At 43.1% G+C, this 13,525-nt stretch overlaps 1 protein-coding gene across 3 annotated transcripts in view; it reads left to right on the forward strand.

Annotated features, from left to right (window-relative positions):
* Positions 1-12,125: 12,125 nt before the first annotated feature.
* The window catches only part of PTPN4 (protein tyrosine phosphatase non-receptor type 4), a 225,338-nt gene continuing 223,938 nt past the window's right edge, over positions 12,126-13,525 (forward strand). For all 3 annotated transcript variants that reach the window (XM_043504907.1, XM_038422831.2, XM_043504913.1), the window contains exon 1: positions 12,126-12,565. The gene's annotated coding sequence lies outside the window, so the exon portion shown is untranslated. The remainder of the gene's footprint in view (positions 12,566-13,525) is intronic.

The raw sequence follows: 13,525 nt of genomic DNA on the forward strand, positions 1-13,525 counted from the left end.
CAGTAGAGAAGTATAAATACACAGCATATGAAAAGATGGGAGCTATCTTGCCAAGTGGGAGGGTCAGTGCTAATGAGCTAATTCAATTAAGGTGGAAGTGGGCTATTCTCAACAGTTGACAAGAAGGGGTGGAAATCACTTTTGTAGTGCTAATAAGGTCAATGTAATCAAGGTGGCTCATTTCAAACAGTTGACAAGAAGGTGTAAGTATCAGCAGGGGGAAATTAGTTTTTGTACTGACCTATCCACTCCCAGTCTTTATTCACACCTAATTTGATGGTGTCCAGTTTGCAAATTAATTCCAGTTGCCAGCAATGCCCCTCTGCCATGTCCATTGGCCAAACCAGACAGTAGCTACACAAAAGAATAAATGGACACAAATCTGACATCAAGGATTATAACATTCAAAAACCAGAAGGAGAACATTTCAATCTCCCTGGACACTCAATAATAGACTTAAAAGTGGCAATTCTACAACAAAAAAAAGAAACTTCAGAAACAGACTCCAACGAGAAACTGCAGAACTGGAACTAATTTGCAAACGGGACACCATCAAATTAGGCCTGAATAAAGACTGGGAGTTGATGGGCCTGTACAAAAACAAATTTCCCCCTGCTGATACTCACACCTTCTTGTCAACTGTTTGAAATGGGCCACCTTGATTATATTTGCCTCATTAGCACGACAAAAGTGATTTCCATCCCTTCTTGTCAACTGTTGAGAATAGCCCACTTCCACCTTAATTGAATTGGCTCATTTGCACTGACCCCCCATTTGGCAAGGCACCTCCCATCTTTTCATATGCTGTGTATTTATACCTCCCTACTGTATTTTCCACTCCATGCATCTGATGAAGTGGATTTTAACCCATGAAAGCTTTTGCCCAAATAAATGTGTTAGTCTCGAAGGTGCCACAAGGACTCCTCATTGTTTTTGCCGATACAGACTAACACGGCTACCACTCTGAAACTTATTTTCCAAACTGGCTAAATTCCACGAATCAATCACCATTGATGTATAGAGTTTAAAAGGTTTTTTGGCTATATGCATTTCAAAAAAACTAAAAACCAACTAGGAATATGGAATCTTCATCTGTGGGCTGTTAATTTCAGTATGCTCATTGGAATGTTTTAGTATCTGTGAGTGGCAATAGCAGCCTATCAAAAGCAGACTAAAATTAATGCCTTGAAAATTGGGCCTATCAGGACTGTTTTTTTATTAAACTCTTTCTTTCTCCCCTTCCCAAAATTCAACAAATTTTGTGGCAAATAAACAGTAACCATCAGAAACCTCCAATGGTGATTCCTAGCTGGACTGCTAAATTCAGGAACTCGACAAGGGGAAGACTGAATGTCTTTCTAAAGGATGTACTATGGCCCAAACCAAAGTTATGGCCTTGATGCACAAATTACTGGGTGAGGTTCTTTGGCCTGTTGTATGCAGGTCAGACTAGATTATCACAATAGTCCCTTCTGGCCTTAAAATATATGAATCTATGAAAGCAGTTTAGCTAAAATAAGAACATTATCATTTTTTGACCCAAAGCTCAAACTAAAGCTCTTTCTTTAAGGTTCAAAATATTTTAGTTAACTTTTTATTGGGGTTTCTCATTTCCTCCCTCCCGCACGGGTTGTGATGGGAAGCAGAAAGGCTGAAATAGTGAGATAAGTTATCCTCACAGTTTTTCCGTAGCAGCCAGAAATATAAAGTAACAAATATCCCACAGGTCAGCAATGTCTTCATGAGATTTCCAGCTACAATTTGCACATGAAAAAAGCTCAATGTTTGATATATTGGATATTCAATAGGTATTTGTGCCTCAGTTTCCCCTTAAAGAAAAATGGGGACTATAATAATAGCTTACATTTGTAAAGCACATTAAGATCTTTGGTAAAAAATTCTACATTTATAATATGACAGTGTGTTACTATTGTATTGTAAGGAACAGGACACAGTGGGTAATGAATGGAGGTGGTTAGGATTTTTAAATTTTTATCACATTTTTGATCCATAGTAAGATCACAGAAGAATAAATGGAAAAGAACCATTAGATCATGAAGTCCATCCCCCAGCAGGGGTAGCATATGGGTCCTGTTACAACAAAGCATTTCATAGAATCATAGAATCATAGAATATCAGGGTTGGAAGGGACCCCAGAAGGTCATCTAGTCCAACCCCCTGCTCAAAGCAGGACCAAGTCCCAGTTAAATCATCCCAGCTAGGGCTTTGTCAAGCCTGACCTTAAAAACCTCTAAGGAAGGAGATTCTACCACCTCCCTAGGTAACGCATTCCAGTGTTTCACCACCCTCTTAGTGAAAAAGTTTTTCCTAATATCCAATCTAAACCTCCCCCATTGCAACTTGAGACCATTACTCCTCGTTCTGTCATCTGCTACCATTGAGAACAGTCTAGAGCCATCCTCTTTGAAACCCCCTTTCAGGTAGTTGAAAGCAGCTATCAAATCCCCCCTCATTCTTCTCTTCTGCAGACTAAACAATCCCAGCTCCCTCAGCCTCTCCTCATAAGTCATGTGCTCTAGACCCCTAATCATTTTCGTTGCCCTTCGTTGTACTCTTTCCAATTTATCCACATCCTTCCTGTAGTGTGGGGCCCAAAACTGGACACAGTACTCCAGATGAGGCCTCACCAGTGTCGAATAGAGGGGAACGATCACGTCCCTCGATCTGCTCGCTATGCCCCTACTTATACAACCCAAAATGCCATTGGCCTTCTTGGCAACAAGGGCACACTGCTGACTCATATCCAGCTTCTCGTCCACTGTCACCCCTAGGTCCTTTTCCGCAGAACTGCTGCCGAGCCATTCGGTCCCTAGTCTGTAGCGGTGCATTGGATTCTTCCATCCTAAGTGCAGGACCCTGCATTTATCCTTATTGAACCTCATTAGATTTCTTTTGGCCCAATCCTCCAATTTGTCTAGGTCCTTCTGTATCCTATCCCTCCCCTCCAGCGTATCTACCACTCCTCCCAGTTTAGTATCATCCGCAAATTTGCTGAGAGTGCAATCCACACCATCCTCCAGATCATTTATGAAGATATTGAACAAAACGGGCCCCAGGACCGACCCCTGGGGCACTCCACTTGACACCGGCTGCCAACTAGACATGGAGCCATTGATCACTACCCGTTGAGCCCGACAATCTAGCCAGCTTTCTACCCACCTTATAGTGCATTCATCCAGCCCATACTTCCTTAACTTGCTGACAAGAATGCTGTGGGAATTTACACGTGTGCTTAACCTTAAGCACATACTTAAGTCAATTTCTGTTTAGCACTAAAGCATGTGCTTGCATCCTATTGATTTCAATGAGATTTAAGCATATAGAATTATAGAAATGTAGGACGAGAAAAAGGGACCTTCGCAGGTCATCTAGTTCAGTCCTTGCACTGAGGCAGAACTAAATATTTTCCAGATTGTCCCTGACAGGTGTTTGTCTAACCTACTCTTACAAACCTCCAATGACTGAGATTCTACAACTTCCCTAAGATATTTGTTGCAATGCTTATCTAACCTTACAGTTAGCAAGTTTTTCCCAATGTCTAACCTTGCTGCAGTTTAAGCACTCTCCCTTGCTGCAATTTAAGCCCATTATTTCTTGTCCTGTGCTCAGTGGATGAGAACAATTTATCAACCACCTCTTCATAACAATCTTTTACATACTTGAGGACTGTTATCATATCTCACATCAGTCTTCTCTTCTCCAGACTAAACAAACCCAGTTTTTTCAACATTTTCTCATAAAGTCATGTTTTTAAACCTTTAATCATTTTTATTCCTCTTGTCTGGACCCTCTCTAATTTGTCCACATCTTTCCTGAAGTGTGGCACCCAGATCTAGACCGAGTACTCCAGTTCAGGCCTTATCAATGCTGAGTAAAGTGGAAAAAATTACTTTTCGTGTCTTGGTTACAACACTCCTGCTAATACATCCCAGAATGATATTCATTTTGTTTGCAACAGTATTACACTGATGACTTATATTTCATTTGTGCTCTACTATAACCCACAGATCCTTTTCTGCAGTACTCATTCCTAGACCATCATTTCCCATTTTGTATTTGTGCAATTGATTATTCCCTCCTAAGTGGAGTAGTTTGCATTTGTCCTTCTTGAATTTAATCCTATTTATTTCAGACTATTTCTCCAGTTTGTTGAGATTATTTTGAATTCTAATCCTATCCTCCAAAGCGCTTACAACCCCTCCCAGGTTGGTATCATCCACAAACTTTAGAAGTGTGCTCTCCATGCCTTTATCCAAATCATTTGTGAAGATATTGAATAAAACCAAACCCAGGACAGATCCCTGTGGGACCCCACTTGATATGCCTTCCAGCTTGACTGTGAACCATTGATAACTACTTGCTGACTACAGTTTCCAGATCAGTTGTGCATCCACCTTACAGTAGGTTTGTCTATATTGCCCTCTTTTGTTTGAGTAGTCATGTGAGACAGTATGAAAAGCCTTACTAAAGCTGAGATGTATCACATCTACTGCTTCCTCCCTATCTGCAAGGCTTGTTGTCTGTCAAAGAAGAATATTAGGTTGATTTGACATTTGATCTTGACAAATTCACGTTGGGTGTTACTTATCACCTTATTACCTTTTAGATGCTTACAAATTAATTATTTGATCCATTATCTTTCTGGGTAAGCAATGCAGAAGCTTGCTTACATTTAAAATCTCATTTACAATTGTTTTTTTTCATTCATTAATTTACATGATAACCGCTTGCATGGCAGGCCTTGCATGAATAATATAGTTATTGACCCAAACACATGCAAATAAATCTATTAAGTCAAAGCGGGTCTTTTGTATATTTCTAGATTTAGACAAAAGCTGTGAGATTAGCGTGACAGATATGGCAATTTCCTGTAATATCTTTGGGAGATCTTACTGTATTAAGTTTATGTACCATTGTGGGCCAGGGATTCTATGTAATTCCATTGGGGAAGGTGACAGAAGCTCCTCTAGGAACTAAGAACATCGAGAGTTGTCATAAAAATAAAGGGAAGGGTAAACACCTTTAAAATCCCTCCTGGCCAGAGGAAAAACCCTTTCACCTGTAAAGGGTTAAGAAACTAGGATAACCTCATTGGCACTTGACCACAATGACCAATGAGGAGACAAGATACTTTCAAAGCTGGAGGGAGGGAGAAACAAAGGGTCTGTGTCTGTCTGTGTGATGCTTTTGCCGGGGACAGAACAGGAATGGAGTCTTAGAATTTAGTAAGTAATCTAGCTAGATATGCGTTAGATTATGATTTCTTTAAATGGCTGAGGAAATAAGCTGTGCTGAATAGAATGGATATTCCTGTCTTTGTGTCTTATTGTAACTTAAGGTTTTGCCTAGAGGGATTCTCTATGTTTTGAATCTAATTACCCTGTAAGGTATTTACCATCCTGATTTTACAGAGGTGATTCTTTTTACCTTTTCTTATATTAAAATTCTTCTTGTAAGAAATTGAATGCTTTTTTTATTGTTCTTAAGATCCAAGGGTTTGGGTCTGTGTTCACCTATGCAAATTGGTGAGGATTTTTATCAAACCTTCCCCAAGCAAGAGGGTGCAAGGTTTTGGTGAGGATTTTGGGGGGAAAGACGTTTCCAACAACTCTTTCTCAAAAAATAAACCCGGACGTTTGGTGGTGGCAGTGGAAGTCCAAGGGTAAAAGGTAAAATAGTTTGTACCTTGGGGAAGCTTTAACCTAAGCTGGTAAGCTTAGGAGGTTTTCATGCAGGTCCCCACATCTGTAGCCTAGAGGTCAGAGTGGGGAAGGAACCTTGACATGGTGGCAGAGTGGTGGGATGAACTTGAAATCATTTTGAGATCAATTTGAGATTTTTTGAACCAGAAACACAGATTTTAAAAGGGACTTTTTTTTTCCTTTGGGCTGCTGGAAAGCAGTTTTCCAACTGGAAGTAGTTGGAGTCTTTCTCTCTGCTTTGGGGCCAGAGCAGAGACAAAAGGGAATTGTCTTTTGTGAGCTGGAGTTTTCTCTACCTAAAAGCAGGATAGTTAACCTCCTGCAGGGAAATTCACCAGTCTTCACAGACCTGAAGTTTGTTTGTTTTTTTCCTAAGAGCAACTAGAGCGGTTTTCTGCCTATTTGCCTGGAGCCAAAGGTGTTAGGTTTTTTTTTTAAGGATTTCTCTGTAGGTTGACAATCACTATCAGAGAATATATATACACTATCATATTCAGCACAGCAAAATTTTACAAGCCAATTTTTTTTGTTTTGGTTTTCTGTCTAACTCTCGAGTGTAAAGTTAGTTAAAAACAGAGAGGTTAGGATGACAGACTCCATGGTTCAAAAAAAGCTGGAATTAGCCAGATTTGAGGCTGAGGAAAAACAAAAGGAACAAGAAAGACAGATAGAACTCATGCGGATGGGAATGGAGGCAAGGGCCAAAGAACTGGAGGAGAAGGAAAAAGAGAGGAAGCATATGGAGGAGGAGAAGGAAAAAGAGAGGAAGCATGCACTGGAGATGGAGAAGGCAAAGGCTCAGCAGAATATACCAACAAACCCTAGCAATCCTTCTCTGGGTACCATTTCCCATCTACAAGGCAGGTGAGGATACTGAGGCCAGAAATGCTGGCCTGTTTAGGCAGTCTGGCTTGCTGGGGATATCACAGTATAGGGTATAGGCAGTGCAGGAAGGAGAGAGACACAAGTCTCCACCCAAGACAGATGACAGCTGAGGAGCCAGAAGCCTAGGGTGGGTGCCCTGGGTGAACCATGAAGCAGAAATACAGTGCAGTTGCCCTAACCTATGGCAGTTAGGTTCTGGGAAATGGTTAAAGAGACATACATTTTCCTAGCAGTGCACTGAGATACACAGTTTCATGACTCTCAGTAACAGCAATGGAAACTGTGCAGCTAAATCCCCACTCACTGCTTTGAAAATTAAGCCCTTGAAATAACTTTGGAGAAGGGGGCTTTGCCCAGCTAATGCGGGCAAGCAGAAACACAAGAACTTGGTGATGAATTAAAAACCCATGCTACTGAAGCAGAGTTCAGCAACCTGGAGGCAATTATCACGTAATACTACATGGATCACAAAACTACAGAAATCAGCATGTTTTGTTTCTGGTATCTATGATAATAAAGATATGGATATATATCTGCAACTTAATTTTTATAGTCTTTTATTAGTAAATGTCATTCTACTTGAAAAGATGAGCCTTATTGTAGATACTGAAGGTGTGTTGGTAAGAGACAAAGCTTGAAGCAAAAGATTTACTCACATTATATCGGAATATTACTCAGAGCCTGTAGGAGTGTTAACCAGACTTTTATGGTAATGATCCTTAACTAAACATGTAACCCTCTTTGGTTTGTATCTTCCTCACTTTGTGCAGCACAGATATTTACATTCAAACTGAGCCAGTGGTTTTTACTTCCAAACCAAGGAGGCTCAAGAAAGACACTGATTTCCTAGCGCAATCCTGATCGCTTCCCTCAGCCTCCAAAAAATAAAAACAAAATCAACAATCACTATGACAAATTCTGCCAACACTTAAACCCCTTTGAAACTAAGCAAGCTGAATTTGTCCCACTAACTTTAAAATGGGGCTAATCAGAGGAATCCTCTGTACCCTTTCCCTTTGTTCTTATTTTGATTTACAGAGGCTCTAGTCATGGTAAACCTGACAGGACACAAACTCCCATGCACTCTATGTACATTGTTTTTAAACCTCTTATTATACACAGTTTTTCTTTGATTCTCTTTTATTTTAGAGTTTTCTGAATTAACACCTTAGCTCATCATCTATGGCTCCATCCTGCTCTCTTTTCCATGGCCTCATGCAGAGATGTCATCCTTGAAAACACACTCATTTTATTTTAATCTAGTCCAATAAAAAAAATCTCTTGTTTCCACTCCCCTTTGCTTTCTTCTTACTTATAGGACTAACATGCTTAGCACTTCTATAAACCTTTTTTGACTCAGACTTAAGTGACCTACCTACCTGGAAAAAAAACCTTCTTTCTCCTTTATTTAATTATTAATGTTTCAGTTCAAAGTATTCTCAGATTTTAACAGAGTGATTCTCTTATCTCTCCCAACAGTTCTCTTTCCATTCACATAACATCTCTATGGCAATTACACTGATTCCCTATATGAGAGAGAATTGTTAGAAAAGTATTTAATGTATTTTTTTAAACTGACATTAAATGTAGTTTAACAGCTGAAAATAAGGAAGAGGAACTCATAACATACGACCAGCCAGCTTTCCATGAACCAGCAGATTGAGAACCTTGGTGTAGTGGTTTATAGATCACTCCTGTATACTTCGTAATCATATAAGAATAATGACTGGATCGCTCTTCAGCATAAAAAGGGTTGCCATGATCATACTGAATAGTCTTTACAGCTGAACTTGCAGTTGTTACACAAAGCAATAATATCCCTAAACTGTCATTTTGGTCCAGCATCTCACATTCATACATAATTTAGCAAAGAAGCAACTCAGCAAGTGACTACCCATAGCCCAAGACATACAATTTGGCATCTTCAGATCCTTACTGCTTATGATGACCTCCACATTTCATATCAGGCGAATGGGTATATCCAAAATATCTTGCCATTTAACTGTTTTGTTTATGGTTAGATTATAAATTCTATGGTTGGAAGCTGAAGCCTTGCGTTTATATTTATCTGTAAAACACCTAGAACTCTGTTGGCAATATGGGCCTCAACCAAAGTAGTGAACTCAGGGGGCATTTTTCTGTTTACTTCAGTGGGCTTTGGATCAAGCCCTATGTAAATAATAATACAAATAATAATAATATTGTAACAGAGCTACACTAAGATATCTAATGTCTCTAGGTAACACAGCAGAATCATTTTGCTTTGGGGTTAGCAAAAGTGTATCTTTTATATTAGTTGTGACGGAGGTGGACCAAGCACAAAGGCCTGCTGCTTGAGGCATCAGAGTTTTGCCACACCCATCCAAGGAAAGGAGCACTGGAGAAGTCCTCCAAGTACCCTAGAGTGGTTGTGAGGAAGCAACCATCAGAGGGGCTGCCTGAATGGCCAGTCAGGGGCCAGGAGGACCCTATAAAGGAGCTACAGACCACAGCGGTACTTAGTTGTTGCTTGGAGCTGAATGAGAGAGGATTATGTGCCTGGCTAGAAAATGAGTAGGCCCAAAGACAGTCTGCTGACTGGGACTAGGGGGAGTGAGAGGCTCCTGGCTGGCTGTTAGGACTGAGCCTAAAACCATTTGCTGGCAGGGACTGGGAGACCACTGAGAGAGTTCCTGGCTGGCTGTAGGGACTGAGTAAAGAGTGTGGACGTACCCAACCAGAGGGGGTGCTTGTGAGAGGTGGGTGCTGACCCCATTACAGTAGCTTACTATTATTACTTTTGTGACAAAGTTGTATATAGTTATATCAGATGATTTGGGTATGAGTTCTTTATCACTCTGTTCAAAATAATAATTTATTATATTTAAGTATTGACATCATGCTTGGCATATTGAGACACAAAATAAAGATTGACAGCAATTTAAAAGACCAACTTTGAAGCTTGAATATTGTACATGTAACTGGACTAAAAAGCATTCTGTGCAATTTGAGCGTGAAGAAATTCATTATGATCTGGGAAAGAGGACATTATAGAAACCCGTTACAAACTGCAATTGAATATCCCTTTATCAGTATTCAGAGGATAACTAGTGCCCAGATTTTGAGGCTGAGAGTAGCTGCAAAAGTACAGAATTTAGGAACAGGAAGCTTCTAAAGAACAGAATATGTCTATAAAGGGAACTAAGGAAATGCTCAAAAGCTAGACATTAGTACAGCATAGACTGTATTGTGTCCTTATTTGGTTACAGGATTTTGAGCTAATCTTTTCCTGAAGCTTGTGTTAACCTGGGGTGGTGGTAGGCGCACAAGACATGGTTCATTACAAGACTAAATAGCTTGATCTGAAACTTTGTAACCTTATCTGATTTGTGAATTTCAATTATTAAAATTAAAGTTTAAAATACAGAATTACTACTGGATTTTTGTTTTTAGTAACAAAGTCCATTGATAAGTTGTAGAACATGAACGTTGAAATCTCTGCTGACAAGGGCTATGAAGGTGCCTCTGGGGACTGTCCATTACCTCAATTGCCCTTTCTCATAGCCAAAACTTTAACAAGTCAATCTCCAACCCCACAAACAATCCACCTTTGCTCCCAGAAGAACAGCACAGAGAGCAAGTGAATTCTCCAGGCACCGAAATCCTCCCAGTTCCATGTGGGGCAGGCACCCCAGAGGGAGGTGGGTTTACGTAAAGGAAGGGTGCCAGTCCCTGATGAAGTGAGCTGTAGCTCACGAAAGCTTATGCTCTAATAAATTTGTTAGTCTCTAAGGTGCCACAAGTACTCCTTTTCTTTTTGCGAATACAGACTAACACGGCTGCTACTCTGAAACCTTTGAAATCATAGTAACATGGCATACAACTCAATGTAACTGCATGACACTTACTCATATCCCATGTGCTTTTACCGTTTTTGTTACATTCATATGTTCTGTTTTTGTTTAGGTGCCAATCCTGCAAACACTTGTACACATAGTTAATTTGATGCAGAAGTACTTATTGAACTAAATGAGACTCCTTACATACTTAACTTTAAGCGTGTATGTGCTTGCAGTTCTTAAATTTTTCCATTGTGGCGGGCCAGTCTGTCGTCCGTCCCTCCTGCTGCCATTCTGGCAGCGCATCCAACCCTCACTTTTGGGTGGTGAGCTTACTCTCTGAGATAGGGTGAGGAGTTTGGCTATTCAGGAGAGCCTTGTAGTAGAGCTGCTACTCCTCTGGATGGAGGGGAGCCGGTTGATGTGATTCAGGCACCTGATAAGGATGCCCTAGGGAGGCTTCTGTTGGAACTTTACAGGGTACGTGCCAATGGGTGGAAGCCCTGAGGCTGACCCAGGACACACTGGAGGGATTTCACAGTAGCAGCCGTGTTAGTCTGTATTCGCAAAAAGAAAAGGAGTACTGGGATTATATCTCCTAGCCGGCCTGGGAATCCCCCAGGAGGAGCTGGAACCTGTTGCCAAGGAAAAGGTCAGGTCCTCCCTGCTCTCCATGCTGCCGCTGCAACTCTCACCAGGGAAAGTAGCATAAAGGAAAAAAGGAAGATGTTCTTAAATTGAAAACTCTTTGGAACAGAAAAGGTGTCTCTGGGGGGGTTTATGCAGTGCCTTGAATAACAGTGCAAAGAAAAGTTTGAAAAAAGGACGACTGTGCACTTAAGGCTCAAAAAAGTGAGTGCCAATAAAGAGCGCACACATTTTAAAATGTTTCAGAGTAGCAGCCGTGTTAGTCTGTATTCGCAAAAAGAAAAGGAGGACCGGTGGCACCTGAGAGACGAACAAATTTATTAGAGCATAAGCTTTCGTGAGCTACAGCTCACTTCATCGGATGCATTACATTTAAAAAATACATTTTAAAATCTCACTGTTATGAAAGTTATTGGGAGTGGTGCGGGCCTGCTTCATGAATTTTGAATCAAAGCAGGAAAATGAAGTACAGATCCCTCTCAAAAGCATCTGCAAAATGTAGAGCCGGAGTTCTACGTAAATGTACCTGCCAGTAGGTGTCAGCCAGCTCCTGACACAGACACAACCCGCCCCTTTGCCGGAAGCTCTCAACGTGCTCCACCGAAGCCTCAGCGCTCCGAGGCAAGAGGCGGGATCTTATTATGACTGACAACTCAGGGAGCCAGTTCTTTTCAACGTTACCGTCAGACGGGGCTTGATTGAGCGTTAACTCAGCCAATCAAAGTTGTGGGATTGTTCCCGCCCTAGCCTGGTTTTGCCGACTACTTTCGCCCTACCCAACCAAGCCCTTAGCAGAGCATGGGGAGTAGGCGGGATGCGCCCCAGGGGCTCCCGCTCGCTCCACTTTCAGTTCTCGCGAGATCTTCTCTCGCCTCGCCCCCCTTCGCCGGGTGACTGCGCAGCCGCCATGTTGGTTGCTATGCTGCCTGTGTGAGGGAGGGAGGGAGGGAGGCCCGGAGGGAAAGAGGCTGCGGTTCCCCCCCCCCCCTTCCCCAGGCAGCGCTGCACTCACATCGGCAGAGAGCTCGCTCGCGCGCCTGCTGCCTCCGCCCTGTCCCCCGGTTCACCCCTCCCTTAGGAGGAGACTCCCCCCTCACTGAGTGTACGGGGCGTCCCCTGCCCCTTCCCGTGGGGTCCGCTGTATTAGTGCCGCCCCCCAGCGGTTGTAGTTTGGGGGGGGGCAGAGGAGTGACCGAGAGAGGGGGGGGGGGGTTCGCCGCCGCCTCCTCCTCCTCCTCCTCCTCCTCTCCGGCCCCCTCCCCGCCTCCCTCGGCCCAGACGCCGCAGTACGATGTGGTCCGCGCCGCTGCGGCTGCGGCTGCGAGCGGGCCGGCGGCTGCGGCGGCTGCTGCGGGGGAACTGAAGGCAGCGAGCGCGCCTGTGCGAGGGGGCTCGTGGGGAGGCAGCGCCGAGCCGAGCCGAGCCGAGCCCGCGGGTCTCGCCTCAGCGCCCCCCTCGCCTTATCTGGAAGGACGCGGCTGTTATGTGAAGGTGAGAGACGCCACCGTCCCGCGGTGCGTGGCGCGCCGGGCTCCGAAACCGGAGGCTGTGGCCGTGTGCGCGGCGGGTCGGCGGCGTGCGCTCGTGAAAGGGGCAGAAGGGGCCCGGCGTTTTCCTTCTCTAGCCCACCCGCTGCAGCCCCCTGGATCATCCCGTATACGGAGCTGTAAATGGAAAGCAGCTCTCCTGAGAGCCCCCGCCAGTGTGGGTGGCTCCGCGCTCCCCCCCCCCCAACCCCCGTCCCCCACCTGCCCAAAAGATTTCGGAAGAAGGCTGGGGAAAAAAAGCCCCCAAACCCACCATGGGTTCAGAAGCACCATTCAGAAGAAAGGGGGGTGATGAGGATGGTTGGGGCGTATGTTTCCCAGGGACCCAGCAGCGTAGGAAACTCATCAGATTTCTGAAACAAGGCGTTCTTATAGTGGGAATGGATTTAACGTGGAAATATAAGATTGTCATGACTCCTAGGTGCATGGGTGAGTGCCCGTGGGTTTCTTTGGACAGGAAACATAGGCTGGAGTGCAGTCTTTTCCTTCCTACAGTACGTTTATTTTTTTTAGTGTCTCCCTCAACCAGAAAGCTTGTAAAATCGCGCACATCTTATCTGCAAGGGAGGCTTTTACTGTACCTGCTGATGGGTAACCCGTGAACTCATTGCACTGCCATCTGGAAAAGGAAGAATGCTGTTGCTTTTTCAAAACAAGGCTTTTGTTAAAACTGGCTAGCTGCTGGTTTACATAAAGTGTTCCAATTGCTTAAGCAAATGTAAATATATATGTGACCAAATTTTGTGCCACTGTTCCTACGGTATGAGTAATAGATGATTTAAAGAGCCTAAAACAAAATGCACGTATCAAAGCATGTTCAAAATGCTTGTATCCCTAATGATTTTTAGTGCTTTTTAAAAGTCAGTAGAGGATGATTTTAAGGTAGACACTGATGGCTAAGCCG

The sequence above is a fragment of the Dermochelys coriacea genome, chromosome 11 (assembly GCF_009764565.3).
Source record: "Dermochelys coriacea isolate rDerCor1 chromosome 11, rDerCor1.pri.v4, whole genome shotgun sequence".
Taxonomy (NCBI): Eukaryota; Metazoa; Chordata; order Testudines; family Dermochelyidae; genus Dermochelys; species Dermochelys coriacea.